At 44.5% G+C, this 5311-nt stretch overlaps 1 long non-coding RNA gene across 1 annotated transcript; it reads left to right on the top strand.

The window, feature by feature from the left end:
- Positions 1–1139: 1139 nt before the first annotated feature.
- On the top strand, positions 1140–3445 carry LOC135102200 (uncharacterized). Its single transcript, XR_010269587.1, has 2 exons — positions 1140–2230; positions 2666–3445. It is a non-coding gene; the product is annotated as an uncharacterized LOC135102200 (long non-coding RNA).
- The last annotated feature ends 1866 nt before the right edge of the window (positions 3446–5311 follow it).

Here is a 5311-nt window from a genome sequence, read left to right as displayed (position 1 = left end):
ATAAAGAATAAAAAACAAGGTCTCCATCGTTACAAATACTGAACTATTAAAACATACAGCTTACAAGATACGATGCGGAAATAAAAGGACACAAACCAGCTACACTACAATGATGGTGCCGATGACGATGATGACGGTAATAATAATAATTTTAATGATAATAATAATAGTAATAATAATAATTAATAATATAATAATAATAATAATAATAATAATAATAATAATAATAATAATAATAATAACAACAACAACAACAACAGTACCACTTCACTACGTTTCGCCTCAAGCGGGGAGCAGGGGTGGGAGGGGCACAGGTCTTTCTTCTTTTTCATGCAGTTTTCTTTTTTATACCTATGAAGCATAAACACACTTCCAGCCTCCGCTGGTCCCCCCTACCCTCTCTCTCTTAATCCTTCCCGACGCCGCCCTTCCTCCCAGTCGGAAGCTTTCATCCTGCTGATAGGTAGTAAAGCCTGTGTGAAGAAGTGAGTGCTTCACCAACTTTTTTCAGTGACATAATTTGATTGATGTCTATGTTGAGAGTGGACGTGAATTACGAATAAAGCAATCCGTGGTTCTCTGGGCTGAGTCATTCTCGTGCTGCAGGATGGACAGGTGTAATGGTGTGTTGTTATTGTTGTTGTTGTCGGTGGTGGTGGTGGTGGTGCAGCACAGGGGAGGGTTCCAGAAGGCTGCTCCATAACCAAGGAATTCCTGCCTTTGTAAAGTTCTCTGATCTTACCTACTGCTATTTGTACTCCACGACATACTCCCACAAGTCAACAGTTATCTAATTATCACTGTGGGATGAACGTTCACATTAGAATGAGCAGCAGTTTTTCTTATTGAACTTTTGGTGCTGCATGAACACAGGAAGGGAAATGATGTGTTCAAATATATTTTGTTTACCGTTGGGGTTTCATGGCGTAGTGACAGTCTTGGGAACCCAGTGTGTGTGGGATGCCAGCGGTCATATCCCATACAAAATACAATAAATAAATAACGTCATGAAAATAATTCACATCATAATTCTTTAATACATACTGGCGTGAACATAAGGTGGTTAAATAGAGCAACTTTGCAAAAAAGATGGGGAAGATGGGGAAATAGACCAACTTTAAAAAAAAGAAAAAGGGCCCTCGTGGCCCAGTGGGTAGAGTGATGCACTTTGAGTTTGGCGTGAGGGAAGTGAGGGGCGCGTAGGTTCGAACCCCCCTCTCGGAACTCACAAAAACCTTGAAAGAGCATCCCTCCATCACCATGTGTGATGGAACTGCCCACGGGGAGGAGGGGAGGTGAGTGCGCAGCACCTCCCTACCCCTCCCCAGGGGAGGAAGGCACCGCCTTACCGGCCCCCGGGAGAGCAAGGGAGGTGAGTGCACAGCGCTTCCCTTCTCTCCCCTACCTAACCCTGGCAAGTCTACGGACTACCAGGCAAAAAATAATAAAAAAAAAAAATAAATAAATAAAAAAATAAGGGTAAGTGCATAGCACTTCTCTTCTCTTCACCTAACAGAATAAAAAATATAAAGGTGAGTGCATAGCACTTCCCTTCTCTTCCAACCTACCAGGCAAAAGATAGAAAAATAAATAAATAAAGAATTAAGGTGAGTGCATAGCACTTCCCTTGTCTCCGGCAAAAGATAGAAAAGAAAAAATAAAGAATTAAGGTGAGTGCATAGCACTTCCCTTGTCTCCTAACCTACCACGCGAAAAAAAAAAAATAAATAAATAAAATAAAATAAATAAATAGATAAAGATAAATAAATAAAAATAAATAAAAAACCTCCTTACCACCTCGGACCTCGGGAGAGCAAGGGAGGTGAGTGCACAGCACTTCCCTTCTCTCCCCAAGTCTACGGACTGCCAGACCAAAAAGAATAAAATATATATAGGTATAAAAAATAATAAATAATAAAAAAAAGATAAATTAAAAAATAAGTAAATAAAACAAAAGCAATAAAACTCCTACTCCCCCCTCAATAAAACTGACTGAGTCTGGCAATCAACAATAAATAATAAAAACAAAACAATACCAACTGACTGACCCTGACAACCCCAAAGACCACCACCCACCTGGGAAGCACGGGAGGTGAGTGTGCAGCACCTCCTTACCCTTCCCAGTCTCCCAGTTTGACTTTGACCACCAATCTGACTCATCCTACCAACTCCAAAGAGCAACTCCAACTGTACAGACCACCACCACCACCACCCTTCTGATCTCGGCAAGGTGAGTGCGTAGCACTTCCCTGGACTGACCCTGACTGACTGACCCTGGCAACTCCAAAAACAACCAACCTGACTGACTTACAGATACGAGTATGTAATCACCTAACTGACTGGCCCTGGGGAGCATGGGAGGTGAGTGTGCAGCACCTCCCTACACTTCCCAGTCTCCCAGTTTGACCTGACTCATCCTGGCAACTTCAAAGAACAACTCCAAATGTACAGACCAACAGTACCTCCTACTCTGTGTCCCACTCTGACCCTGATCCATACATCCCTACATCCTACCCTGTCCTGGCTAGGTGAGTTCGTAGCACTTCCCTACCACCTGCCTTACTGACCCTGGCAACCATAAAAACAACCAACCTGACTGACCTACAAATCTTACTGTAATCTGGCAACAGACCACCAAACTGACTGACTCTGGGGAGCATGGGAGGTGAGTGTGCAGCACCTCCCTACCCTTCCCAGTCTCCCAGTTTGGCTTTGACCACCAATGTGACTCATCCTACCAACTCCAAATGTACAGACCACCACCACCACCCCTCTGATCTTGGCAAGGTGAGTGCGTAGCACTTCCCTTGACTGAGTGGGCCTGACTGACTGACCCCGGCAACTCCAAAAACAACCAATCTGACAAATGTTACAAATGTAACCTGGGGAGCATAGGAGGTGAGTGTGCAGCACCTCCCTACCCTTCCCTACCCTTACCAAAATAAATGAAAAATAAAAACAAAAATAAATAAAGTAAAAACAATAAAACTCCTACTTCCCCCTCAATAAAATGACTGAGTCTGGCAATCAACAATAAATAATAAAAATAAAACAATACCAACCTCACTGACCCTGACAACTCCAAAGACCACCACCCCACCTGGGAAGCACGGGAGGTGAGTGTGCAGCACCTCCCTACCCTTCCCAGCCTTCTAGTTTGACTTTGATCCCCAATCTGACTCATCCTAGGAACTCTAATTGTACCGACCACCACCAGTATTCCCCACCCTGGCAACTGATCCTGGCAAGGTGAGTGCGTAGCACTTCCCGTGACTCATCCTGGTAACTCCAAAGACCCACCATCCTGACCGCCCCTGGGAATCACGGGAGGTGAGTGTGCAGCACCTCCCTACACTTCCCAGTCTCCCAGTTTGACTTTGACCACCAATGTGACTCATCCTACCAACTCCAAATGTACAGACCACCACCACCACCCCTCTGATCTTGGCAAGGTGAGTGCGTTGCACTACCCTTGACTGACTGGGCCTGACTGACTGATCCCGGCAACTCCAAAAGCAACCAACCTGACTGATGTTACAAATGTAACCTGGGGAGCATGGGAGGTGAGTGTGCAGCACCTCCCTACCCTTCCCAGTCTTCCACCAACCTGACTTGCATTATGACTGGGGAGCAAGGGAGGTGAGTGTGCAGTACTCCTACTATCCCCACTCTGAATACCCTATCACCAACCAATTCAGACCACCAAAATGTCTTAGAAGAACAAGAACAGGAAGCAACGCCATCAGAGGAAGAAGAAGCAGCAGCAGCAGCATTACCGCCATCAGAGGAAGAAAACAAGAAAAAGAAGCAAAGAAAAAGAATTACCACCACTGTTATTGGAGGAAGAAACAGCAGCGTCACCGCCATCAGAGGAAGAAACATATATATGTAAACTACGACTGGTCAAACTTTCTGTGGCACCAGGCTAAGTTCGACCTGGGATAGGTTGTGTTTAGCGACGCCTTGAGATGAGAGGGAAAAAAGTTCCAGGGGTTCATGAAAGGAAAGTACGCTAACAGGGGACTGATTGTGAAAGTGCCAGGCAAGGCTGCTGCTTCAGACATCCACACTTCAACTTCAACTATGCATGCGAGAATGTTGCTGTATTCTTCCTCCTATTCCTCCTTTTTTCTTCCGCACAAGACTGTCTTATTACTCTGTCCAAAGGCGGCAGTTCTTGTATAAGACTTGCAAACCTGTGTCCACTCATACCAACTATCCAGAAATATATCTAATCTTCAAAAGGTCTGGCATCACTTGTTCCAGAGATTTATGTGTATTTTTTTATTTTATTTATGGTGGTGGTGGTGGTGGTGAAGGTGTAAATCTAGAATGAGAGTGAGCGTCTTTGTGTTTCCTCCACCGGGACGAAGAAAGAGAACAGGGATTCCTCATACTCCAGGAATTGCCTTTGTTTCCAGAAAACATTGAATAGTAAAGAAAAATTATTATTTGCTAGTTTTAACAAACTTTCTGTGGCACCAGGCTAAGTTTGACCTGTGATGGGCTGTGTTTAGAGATATCGCAGTTTTTCACACTTGAGAGTATATTTCACTCTTATAATGAACGTACAAACTACAGCAGGAAACCAAAATAATGCCAAAAATGGAAGCATGGATTAAAAGATGGCAAATGTATAAAGACATTAGTAGTTTTAAATACTGAAGGAAAGACGGTAATTGTATTTCTTACTACACATTTATATTTAACAAGTGAAGACAGACGTAGGTTGAAAACCAGCCCGGGAAGGAATGTCTGGCGCGTGGCGCTCCTCAAGGCGTCTTGCCTCGCCGGCACAACAATACATAAAGGACTGAGATGTGAATTAACACTGAAAGAACACTGGCCGGTGAGGTGCTCCTGCAGGGCCGAGGTGGACAGGTGTTTGTCCAGGATGCCTCGTGTTACTTCTCACCGCGTGTTTTATCTGTTGGAGATTATTACACTTAATATTCTGCTGTTGCTGCTGCTGCTGCTGCTGGTGCTGCTGAAGCTGGTGCTGCTGCTGCTGTTGCCCTCGCTGATCTTGCTGCTCTTGTTGGTATTGCTGCTTTTACTTCCTTCAACAATAACTACCAGAACAACTGCTTCTGCTGCTGCTGCTGCTGCTGCTACTACTACTACTACTACTACTACTACTACTACTACTACTACTACTACTACTACTACTACTACTACTAGTTTTACTACTACTACTACTACTACTGCTGCTGCTGCTGCTGCTGCTGCTGCTGCTGCTGCCGCTGCCGCTGCCGTTGTTGCTGTTGCTAATGTTGTTGTTGCTGCTGCTGTTACTGCTGCTGCTGCTGCT

This window comes from Scylla paramamosain, chromosome 7, assembly GCF_035594125.1.
Source record: "Scylla paramamosain isolate STU-SP2022 chromosome 7, ASM3559412v1, whole genome shotgun sequence".
Taxonomy (NCBI): domain Eukaryota; kingdom Metazoa; phylum Arthropoda; class Malacostraca; order Decapoda; family Portunidae; genus Scylla; species Scylla paramamosain.
Note: the sequence above shows the minus strand (reverse complement) of the source record. Positions and strands in the feature narration are given on the sequence as shown.